The sequence below is a fragment of the Oncorhynchus keta genome, chromosome 17, assembly GCF_023373465.1.
Source record: "Oncorhynchus keta strain PuntledgeMale-10-30-2019 chromosome 17, Oket_V2, whole genome shotgun sequence".
In the NCBI taxonomy this organism is placed as follows: domain Eukaryota; kingdom Metazoa; phylum Chordata; class Actinopteri; order Salmoniformes; family Salmonidae; genus Oncorhynchus; species Oncorhynchus keta.
Window position 1 is genome coordinate 55,502,912 of NC_068437.1, and position 10,981 is coordinate 55,513,892.

Below are 10,981 nucleotides of genomic sequence, written 5' to 3' on the forward strand. Positions count from 1 at the left end.
AACTGTAGAACACACTAAAACATTAGAACACATTTAAACCGTAGAACACACAAGAAAATTAGAACACATTTAAACTGTAGAACACACTTGAACATTAGAACACACTAGAACATTAGAACACATTTAAAAGGTAGAACACACTAGAACATTAGAACACACTAGAACATTAGACCACATTTAAACCGTAGAACACACTAGAACATTAGAACACACTAGAACATTAGAACTCACTAGAACATTAGACCACATTTAAACCGTAGAACACACTAGAACATTAGAACACACTACAACATTAGAACACACTAGAACATTAGAATACATTTAAAAGGTAGAACACACTAGAACATTAGAACACACTAGAACATTAGACCACATTTAAACCGTAGAACACACTAGAACATTAGAACACACTAGAACATTAGAACACACTAGAACATTAGACCACATTTAAACCGTAGAACACACTAGAACATTAGAACACACTAGAACATTAGAACACAGAGGAAAACAGTATACATTGTTCCTTCTATTGCGCACTAAGCAAATGTAATGAGGTCCAAACATATTCAGCGAAATCCCAGCTGTGACCAGGCTGCACATTGTCTGTGATGTCCTGTCTAATAGCACTAAATGCAGTGTTTATAAATAAAATAGTGCCACTGTGGTGGGCTTATACATGCAGAGCGCTAGGCTAGCATGGGAAAACTACACAGAGAGAGAGAGAGTTACTCACAGTTTCAGTTTTGACCACTGATTCTTCAGGAATACTCACTCAAGAGCATCGTCATTGAGACGTACACAGAATGACGTTTACTGGACAGAACAGACAGTTATTAAGGGATGGATGGAAATGTACAGAATGGAGATCTGGAGGAAAATGGAGGAGGGTCATGCTTTTTCAATTTCATTCAAAGGGAAGGTTTAGTATTTATTTTCGTAAATCTAGTCCAGGGGAGGGTCATGTCATTTGTAATTTATGAAATGTCAACATTTCCCAGTGTTTAAGAATGAGTTGCTTATTAGGCTATTTATGGATGTGTGGCCTCATCTCTGATACTCCACTGGACGTGCAATATCAAGTGTGCCTATAGGCTAGTTAGAGTGGTCTCAATCCCATGATCTATAGCCTATAGGCTAGTTAGAGTGGTCTCAATCCCATGATCTATAGCCTATAGGCTAGTTAGAGTGGTCTCAATCCCATGATCTATAGCCTATAGGCTAGTTAGAGTGGTCTCAATCCCATGATCTATAGCCTATAGGCTAGTTAGAGTGGTCTCAATCCCATGATCTATAGCCTATAGGCTAGTTAGAGTGGTCTCAATCCCATGATCTATAGCCTATAGGCTAGTTAGAGTGGTCTCAATCCCATGATCTATAGCCTATAGGCTAGTTAGAGTGGTCTCAATCCCATGATGCATAGCCTATAGGCTAGTTAGAGTGGTCTCAATCCTATGATGCATAGCCTATAGGCTAGTTAGAGTGGTCTCAATCCCATGATCTATATCCTATAAGCTAGTTAGAGTGGTCTCAATCACATGATCTATAGCCTATAGGCTAGTTAGAGTGGTCTCAATCCCATGATCTATAGCCTATAGGCTAGTTAGAGTGGTCTCAATCCCATGATCTATAGCCTATAGGCTAGTTAGAGTGGTCTCAATCCCATGATCTATAGCCTATAGGCTAGTTAGAGTGGTCTCAATCCCATGATGCATAGCCTATAGGCTAGTTAGAGTGGTCTCAATCCCATGATGCATAGCCTATAGGCTAGTTAGAGTGGTCTCAATCCCATGATCTATAGCCTATAGGCTAGTTAGAGTGGTCTCAATCCCATGATCTATAGCCTATAGGCTAGTTAGAGTGGTCTCAATCCCATGATCTATAGCCTATAGGCTAGTTAGAGTGGTCTCAATCCCATGATCTATAGCCTATAGGCTAGTTAGAGTGGTCTCAATCCCATGATCTATAGCCTATAGGCTAGTTAGAGTGGTCTCAATCCCATGATCTATAGCCTATAGGCTAGTTAGAGTGGTCTCAATCCCATGATCTATAGCCTATAGGCTAGTTAGAGTGGTCTCAATCCCATGATCTATAGCCTATAGGCTAGTTAGAGTGGTCTCAATCCCATGATGCATAGCCTATAGGCTAGTTAGAGTGGTCTCAATCCCATGATCCATATCCTATAGGCTAGTTAGAGTGGTCTCAATCCCATGATCTATAGCCTATAGGCTAGTTAGAGTGGTCTCAATCCCGTGATCTATAGCCTATAGGCTAGTTAGAGTGGTCTCAATCCCATGATCCATATCCTATAGGCTAGTTAGAGTGGTCTCAATCCCATGATCTATAGCCTATAGGCTAGTTAGAGTGGTCTCAATCCCATGATCTATAGCCTATAGGCTAGTTAGAGTGGTCTCAATCCCATGATCTATAGCCTATAGGCTAGTTAGAGTGGTCTCAATCCCATGATGCATAGCCTATAGGCTAGTTAGAGTGGTCTCAATCCCATGATCTATAGCCTATAGGCTAGTTAGAGTGGTCTCAATCCCATGATCCATATCCTATAGGCTAGTTAGAGTGGTCTCAATCCCATGATCTATATCCTATAAGCTAGTTAGAGTGGTCTCAATCCCATGATCTATAGCCTATAGGCTAGTTAGAGTGGTCTCAATCCCATGATCTATATCCTATAAGCTAGTTAGAGTGGTCTCAATCACATGATCTATAGCCTATAGGCTAGTTAAAGTGGTCTCAATCCCATGATCCATATCCTATAGGCTAGTTAGAGTGGTCTCAATCCCATGATCCATATCCTATAGGCTAGTTAGAGTGGTCTCAATCCCATGATCTATAGCCTATAGGCTAGTTAGAGTGGTCTCAATCCCATGATCCATATCCTATAGGCTAGTTAGAGTGGTCTCAATCCCATGATCTATAGCCTATAGGCTAGTTAGAGTGGTCTCAATCCCATGATCCATATCCTATAGGCTAGTTAGAGTGGTCTCAATCCCATGATCTATAGCCTATAGGCTAGTTAGAGTGGTCTCAATCCCATGATCTATAGCCTATAGGCTAGTTAAGAGTGGGCTCAATCCCATGATGCATAGTTTATAGGCTAGTTAGAGTGGTCTCAATCCCATGATGCATAGCCTATAGGCTAGTTAGAGTGGTCTCAATCCCATGATGCATAGCCTATAGGCTAGTTAGAGTGGTCTCAATCCCATGATGCATAGCCTATAGGCTAGTTAGAGTGGTCTCAATCCCATGATGCATAGCCTATAGGCTAGTTAGAGTGGTCTCAATCCCATGATGCATAGCCTATAGGCCATGAAGTGCATGCTCGGAGAAGGACAAAGCAAAGTCGGTTGCGGGCCCAGTGATCCTACCCGCCCGGTCTTCCTGCCGCCCCACACACTGCAATGGATTTTCCAACCCTTGAGCCCCGGCCTGCTCTGCTCTTCCTGATCAAATGGGGCGCCAGCGTAGCCTAGTGATTAGAGCGTTGGACTAGTAACCGGAAGGTTGCAAGTTCAAACCCCCCAGCTGACAAGGTACAAATCTGTCGTTCTGTCCCTGAACAAGGCAGTTAATCCACTTGTTCCTAGACCAGTTAGCCCACTGTTCCTAGGCTGTCATTCACATTAAGAATTTGTTCTTAACTGACTTGCCTTGTTAAGTAAAATGAAACATGTTTTTGTTTGCTGCGTAACCAGGCCTTCAGTGGCAGTACAGGAAGTGAGGCAAAGGCTTCTTCCCCCAAAATGTTTTTGTTGTTGATGAAGCCTAGTCCCCCCCATTGATGAAGCCTAGTCCCCCCAAAAAAAAAAATGCACATGGACTAACCTATAACCTATGTTCTGTTTGAGAAGGAGAGTTTAAAGATGAAAAGTATGACCAGAGGTGAACTTCGATAGCTTGCTAGTACTATAATTGATTTTTTTTTTTTTTTTTTTAATTAAAAACAAATAGTTTCTTGCTCATGATTTTAATTATCAGAGTTATTGACTTCACAATAAGGCACATGCAAGTCATTTACATTGTGGTTCTAAAACAGCAGACAAGGCGACAATCAATCAGAAATGAACAGCTCACGGTGCTGTACGTAGGAAACATTGAGTAGGCATAATTCATTTAGACCGTCTTCATTTTCAATTAGACTTTACTGACAACAAGAGGGCTTTGTGTTGGAGCAAATTGTTCTTCCTATTTATGCAATGAGAGGTGGACCAACCTGCTTGACAAATTAAATTAGGCTATAGGCTGCTATATCCCATAGATTTTGTCGGTAAACTCCTCCACCCACCAATGCACTCTTTAACTGGCCTACCTCTGTGTCAGTGAATGCACTCTTTAACTAGCCTACCTCTGTGTCAGTGAATGCACTCTTTAACTAGCCTACCTCTGTGTCAGTGAATGCACTCTTTAACTGGCCTACCTCTGTGTCAGTGAATGCACTCTTTAACTAGCCTACCTCTGTGTCAGTGAATGCACTCTTTAACTAGCCTACCTCTGTGTCAGTGAATGCACTCTTTAACTGGCCTACCTCTGTGTCAGTGAATGCACTCTTTAACTAGCCTACCTCTGTGTCAGTGAATGCACTCTTTAACTGGCCTACCTCTGTGTCAGTGAATGCACTCTTTAACTAGCCTACCTCTGTGTCAGTGAATGCACTCTTTAACTGGCCTACCTCTGTGTCAGTGAATGCACTCTTTAACTAGCCTACCTCTGTGTCAGTGAATGCACTCTTTAACTGGCCTACCTCTGTGTCAGTGAATGCACTCTTTAACTGGCCTACCTCTGTGTCAGTGAATGCACTCTTTAACGAGCCTACCTCTGTGTCAGTGAATGCACTCTTTAACGAGCCTACCTCTGTGTCAGTGAATGCACTCTTTAACTAGCCTACCTCTGTGTCAGTGAATGCACTCTTTAACGAGCCTACCTCTGTGTCAGTGAATGCACTCTTTAACTGGCCTACCTCTGTATCAGTGAATGCACTCTTTAACTGGCCTACCTCTGTGTCAGTGAAGGGCTGTTAAGTTTAAACCAAGACTGAAAATGGAGGGGTTATGAGACGGTATGCCATAGGCCTACTGAAACTGGCAGAAAACACATTGTTAGTTTAAGATTTAGAAGAACATATTTTGTTAAAGGATCTGATTATATAAAGTGATCTATAAAATCGCTTTGGCTAGAAACAAGCTGTAAAATACCTGGGAAAAGACTGATGCATTATGGGGAATATCATTGATTATTTTCTTTGACATTCAGAGGCTGAGCTACAACCTTCTATCGCCAAAGAGACATTTTTTGTTTTCATCTTTGCTTGGGAAGTAATCTATTTCTGTCACTGTCAATTGATTAAGCAAATTCACTTTCTGTACAATAGAATATGTTTAAACCCAGACAGCTCTTTGGAGAAATATTCTGTCATTGGGTTAAGCTACGGAAGAACAGGAGCCAGCATTTAAAGGTTTCATTTTTCTGCGTTGGTTGGTCTACTGTCTGGGGTGGAAAGAGAGGCCTACTGTCTGGGGTGGAAAGAGAGGCCTACTGTCTAGAGTGGAAAGGGAGGCCTACTGTCTGGGGTGGAAAGGAAGGTCTACTGTCTAGAGTGGAAAGGGAGGCCTACTGTCTGGGGTGGAAAGGGAGGCCTACTGTCTAGAGTGGAAAGGGAGGTCTACTGTCTAGAGTGGAAAGGGAGGTCTACTGTCTAGAGTGGAAAGGGAGGTCTACTGTCTAGAGTGGAAAGGGAGGTCTACTGTATAGAGTGGAAAGGGAGGTCTACTGTCTAGAGTGGAAAGGGAGGTCTACTGTCTAGAGTGGAAAGGAATGTCTACTGTCTAGAGTGGAAAGGGAGGTCTACTGTCTAGAGTGGAAAGGGAGGTCTACTGTCTGGGGTGGAAAGGGAGGTCTACTGTCTAGGGTGGAAAGGGAGGTCTACTGTCTAGGGTAGAAAGGGAGGCCTACTGTCTAGAGTGGAAAGGGAGGTCTACTGTCTAGAGTGGAAAGGGAGGTCTACTGCCTAGAGTGGAAAAGGGAGGTCTACTGTCTAGAGTGGAAAGGGAGGTCTACTGTCTAGAGTGGAAAGGGAGGTCTACTGTCTGGGGTGGAAAGGGAGGTCTACTGTCTAGAGTGGAAAGGGAGGCCTACTGTCTAGAGTGGAAAGGGAGGTCTACTGTCTAGAGTGGAAAGGGAGGCCTACTGTCTAGAGTGGAAAGGGAGGTCTACTGTCTAGAGTGGAAAGGGAGATCTAATGTCTAGAGTGGAAAGGGAGGTCTACTGTCTATAGTGGAAAGGGAGGACTACTGTCTAGAGTGGAAAGGGAGGTCTACTGTCTAGAGTGGAAAGGGAGGTATACTGTCTAGAGTGGAAAGGGAGGTCTACTGTCTAGAGTGGAAAGGGAGGTATACTGTCTAGAGTGGAAAGGGAGGTCTACTGTCTAGAGTGGAAAGGGAGGTCTACTGTCTAGAATGGAAAGGGAGGTCTACTGTCTAGAGTGGAAAGAGAGGTCTACTGTCTAGAGTGGAAAGGGAGGTCTACTGTCTAGAGTGGAAAGGGAGGTCTACTGTCTAGAGTGGAAAGGGAGGTCTACTGTCTAGAGTGGAAAGGGAGGTCTACTGTCTGGGGTGGAAAGGGAGGTCTACTGTCTAGAGTGGAAAGGGAGGTCTACTGTCTAGAGTGGAAAGGGAGGTCTACTGTCTAGAGTGGAAAGGGAGGTCTACTGTCTAGAGTGGAAAGGGAGGTCTACTGTCTAGAGTGGAAAGGGAGGTCTACTGTCTAGAGTGGAAAGGGAGGCCTACTGTCTAGAGTGGAAAGGGAGGCCTACTGTCTAGAGTGGAAAGGGAGGTCTACTGTCTAGAGTGGAAAGGGAGGTCTACTGTCTAGAGTGGAAAGGGAGGTCTACTGTCTAGAGTGGAAAGGGAGGTCTACTGTCTAGAGTGGAAAGGGAGGTCTACTGTCTAGAGTGGAAAGGGAGGCCTTTTGGAAGTACCATACATACTGAGATTCATAACGACGTTGAAGATTTAATTATTTACAAACAGGATCAGTTCAGTTGTAGAAACCACCAGCTGCTTTAGCAATATGATAAGATGAAGACAAAGGACTATCTTTCTTTTTTACTTTGTCATTTCAATCATTTGTGTGGTATTAAAAAATATATCATGTTAATATCTGGAAAGGACGTAGACTTGTTTTTTAATAAAAAGTCAATTGCTTTTCGCTATGAAGGACATCTTTCCATCCTTACTCCAACCCCACAACCTTCTGGCCATGCAGATTCCTGTGCTGTCAGATTGAAGAACAGTTTCTAAAACCGCGTATCTAAGGCTCTGGTTTTGCCAAGAAGTGAGGCATGTTCTCCGCTATCCACTTTATTTTAATTATTATTGTGAGTATAGGGGAGGGACACTTGTTTTAATTATTATTGTGAGTATAGGGGAGGGACACTTGTTTTAATTATTATTGTGAGTATAGGGGAGGGACACTTGTTTTAATTATTATTGTGAGTATAGGGGAGGGACACTTGTTTTAATTATTATTTTGAGTATAGGGGAGGGACACTTGTTTTAATTATTATTGTGAGTATAGGGGAGGGACACTTGTTTTAATTATTATTGTGAGTATAGGGGAGGGACACTTGTTTTAATTATTATTGTGAGTATAGGGGAGGGACACTTGTTTTAATTATTATTGTGAGTATAGGGGAGGGACACTTGTTTTAATTATTATTTTGAGTATAGGGGAGGGACACTTGTTTTAATTATTATTGTGAGTATAGGGGAGGGACACTTGTTTTAATTATTATTGTGAGTATAGGGGAGGGACACTTGTTTTAATTATTATTGTGAGTATAGGGGAGGGACACTTGTTTTAATTATTATTTTGAGTATAGGGGAGGGACACTTGTTTTAATTATTATTGTGAGTATAGGGGAGGGACACTTGTTTTAATTATTATTGTGAGTATAGGGGAGGGACACTTGTTTTTTATTATTGTGAGTATAGGGGAGGGACACTTGTGTGAGTATAGGGGAGGGACACTTGTTTTAATTATTATTGTGAGTATAGGGGAGGGACACTTGTTTTAATTATTATTGTGAGTATAGGGGAGGGACACTTGTTTTAATTATTATTGTGAGTATAGGGGAGGGACACTTGTTTTAATTATTATTGTGAGTATAGGGGAGGGACTGTCTGTCCCACCTCTCGGTACCTGTGGGGGGTGTGATTCTGTCTGTCCCACCTCCCGGTACCTGTGGGGGTGTGATTTTGTCTGCCCCACCTCCCGGTACCTGTGGGGGTGTGATTCTGTCTGTCCCACCTCCCGGTACCTGTGGGGGTGTGATTCTGTCTGTCCCACCTCTCGGTACCTGTGGGGGTGTGATTCTGTCTGTCCCACCTCCCGGTACCTGTGGGGGTGTGATTCTGTCTGTCCCACCTCCCGGTACCTGTGGGGGTGTGATTCTGTCTGTCCCACCTCCCGGTACCTGTGGGGGTGTGATTCTGTCTGTCCCACCTCCCGGTACCTGTGGGGGTGTGATTCTGTCTGTCCCACCTCCCGGTACCTGTGGGGGTGTGATTCTGTCTGTCCCACCTCCCGGTACCTGCGGGGGTGTGATTCTGTCTGTCCCACCTCCCGGTACCTGTGGGGGTGTGATTCTGTCTGTCCCACCTCCCGGTACCTGCGGGGGTGTGATTCTGTCTGTCCCACCTCCCGGTACCTGTGGGGGTGTGATTCTGTCTGTCCCACCTCCCGGTACCTGTGGGGGGTGTGATTTTGTCTGCCCCACCTCCCGGTACCTGCGGGGGTGTGATTCTGTCTGTCCCACCTCCCGGTACCTGCGGGGGTGTGATTCTGTCTGTCCCACCTCCCGGTACCTGCGGGGGTGTGATTCTGTCTGTCCCACCTCCCGGTACCTGTGGGGGTGTGATTCTGTCTGTCCCACCTCCCGGTACCTGCGGGGGTGTGATTCTGTCTGTCCCACCTCCCGGTACCTGTGGGGGTGTGATTCTGTCTGTCCCACCTCCCGGTACCTGTGGGGGTGTGATTCTGTCTGTCCCACCTCCCGGTACCTGTGGGGGGGTGTGATTCTGTCTGTCCCACCTCTCGGTACCTGTGGGCGGTGTGATTCTGTCTGTCCCACCTCCCAGTACCTGCGGGGGTGTGATTCTGTCTGTCCCACCTCCCGGTACCTGTGGGCAGTGTGATTCTGTCTGTCCCACCTCTCGGTACCTGTGGGGGGTGTGATTCTGTCTGTCCCACCTCCCGGTACCTGTGGGCAGTGTGATTGTTGTATGCTGTGGTTGGTTGCAGTCAAATTTCTTTACATCTCCGTGAGTGAATTCCAGGGCTCTACAGTGCAACCATGCATATAAGCCTAAAAATATATGTTTATAAATGTTAAATATTTGTTGAATAGATGTTTAACAGTTGTTAAATTAATGTGAAATAGATGTTTTACAAATATATGTAAAAATCAATGTCAAATATATGTTGAATAGATAGTTAATAGATGTTAAATATATGTTGAATAGATGTCAAATATATGTTGAATAGATAGTTAATAGATGTTAAATATATGTTTAATAGATGTCAAATATATGTTGAATAGATAGTTAATAGATGTTAAATATATGTTTAATAGATGTCAAATATATGTTGAATAGATAGTTAATAGATGTTAAATATATGTTGAATAGATAGTTAATAGATGTTAAATATATGTTGAATAGATAATTAATAGATGTTAAATATATGTTTAATAGATGTCAAATATATGTTGAATAGATAGTTAATAGATGTTAAATATATGTTTAATAGATGTCAAATATATGCTGAATAGATAGTTAATAGATGTTAAATATATGTTGAATAGATAGTTAATAGATGTTAAATATATGTTGAATAGATAGTTAATAGATGTTAAATATATGCTGAATAGATAATTATTAGCTGTTAAATAGATATTAAATATATGTTTAATAGATGTTACATAGATGTTAAGTTTATATGTTAAATAGATGTTAAATAGATGTTAAATATATAGTTAATAGATAGTTAATAGATAGTTAATAGATGTTAAATAGCTTGTTAATAGATAGTTAATATATAGTTAATAGATAGTTAATAGATAGTTAATAGATGTTAAATAGCTTGTTAATAGATAGTTAATATATAGTTAATAGATAGTTAATAAATAGTTAATAGATAGTTAATATATGTTAAATAGCTAGTTAATAGATAGTTAAGATAGTTAATAAATAGTTAATAGATGTTAAATAGATAGTTAATGGATGTTAAATAGATAGTTAATAGATAGTTAATATATAGTTAATAGATAGTTAATATATAGTTAATAGATAGTTAATGGATGTTAAATAGATAGTTAATAGATAGTTAACGGATGTGAAATAGATAGTTAATAGATAGTTAATATATAGTTAATAGATAGTTAATATATAGTTAATAGATAGTTAATATATAGTTAATAGTTTGTTAAATAGATAGTTAATAGATGTTAAATAGATAGTTAATAAGTCGCTCTGGATAAGAGCGTCTGCTAAATGACTTAAATGTAAATGTAAATGTAATAGATGTTAAATAGATAGTTAATAGATAGTTAATAGGTAGTTAATATATAGTTAATAGATAGTTAATGGATGTTAAATATATGTTGAATAGATGTTTAATAGTTGTTAAATAAATGGGAAATAGATGTTAAATAGATAGTTAATAGATGTTAAATAGATGTGAAGTGAAAAGTAAGGTATGAGCATGTGTGAGACCAAACAGGTTTTTCTATGTGGCTGGCTACTCCGGGTACTTGTGGAAAACAGTGCCTTCATCCCATACCATCCTATCGATCATGTTTTGTGGTGCAAACCTATTGACATGTTTTCCTACAGGGACTTAATCTTGGACCTCGTCCAAATGTCTCATTTTCCATTTTACCTTTCACCTCTCTCTCTCCCTCTTTCTCTCCCGC

General features: G+C 41.4%; 1 protein-coding gene across 1 annotated transcript in view; it reads left to right on the forward strand.

Moving 5' to 3' along the window:
- The window catches only part of LOC127908378 (tetraspanin-18-like), a 124,322-nt gene that overhangs the window by 43,213 nt on the left and 70,128 nt on the right, over positions 1-10,981 (forward strand). The gene's annotated exons all lie outside the window — the stretch shown is intronic.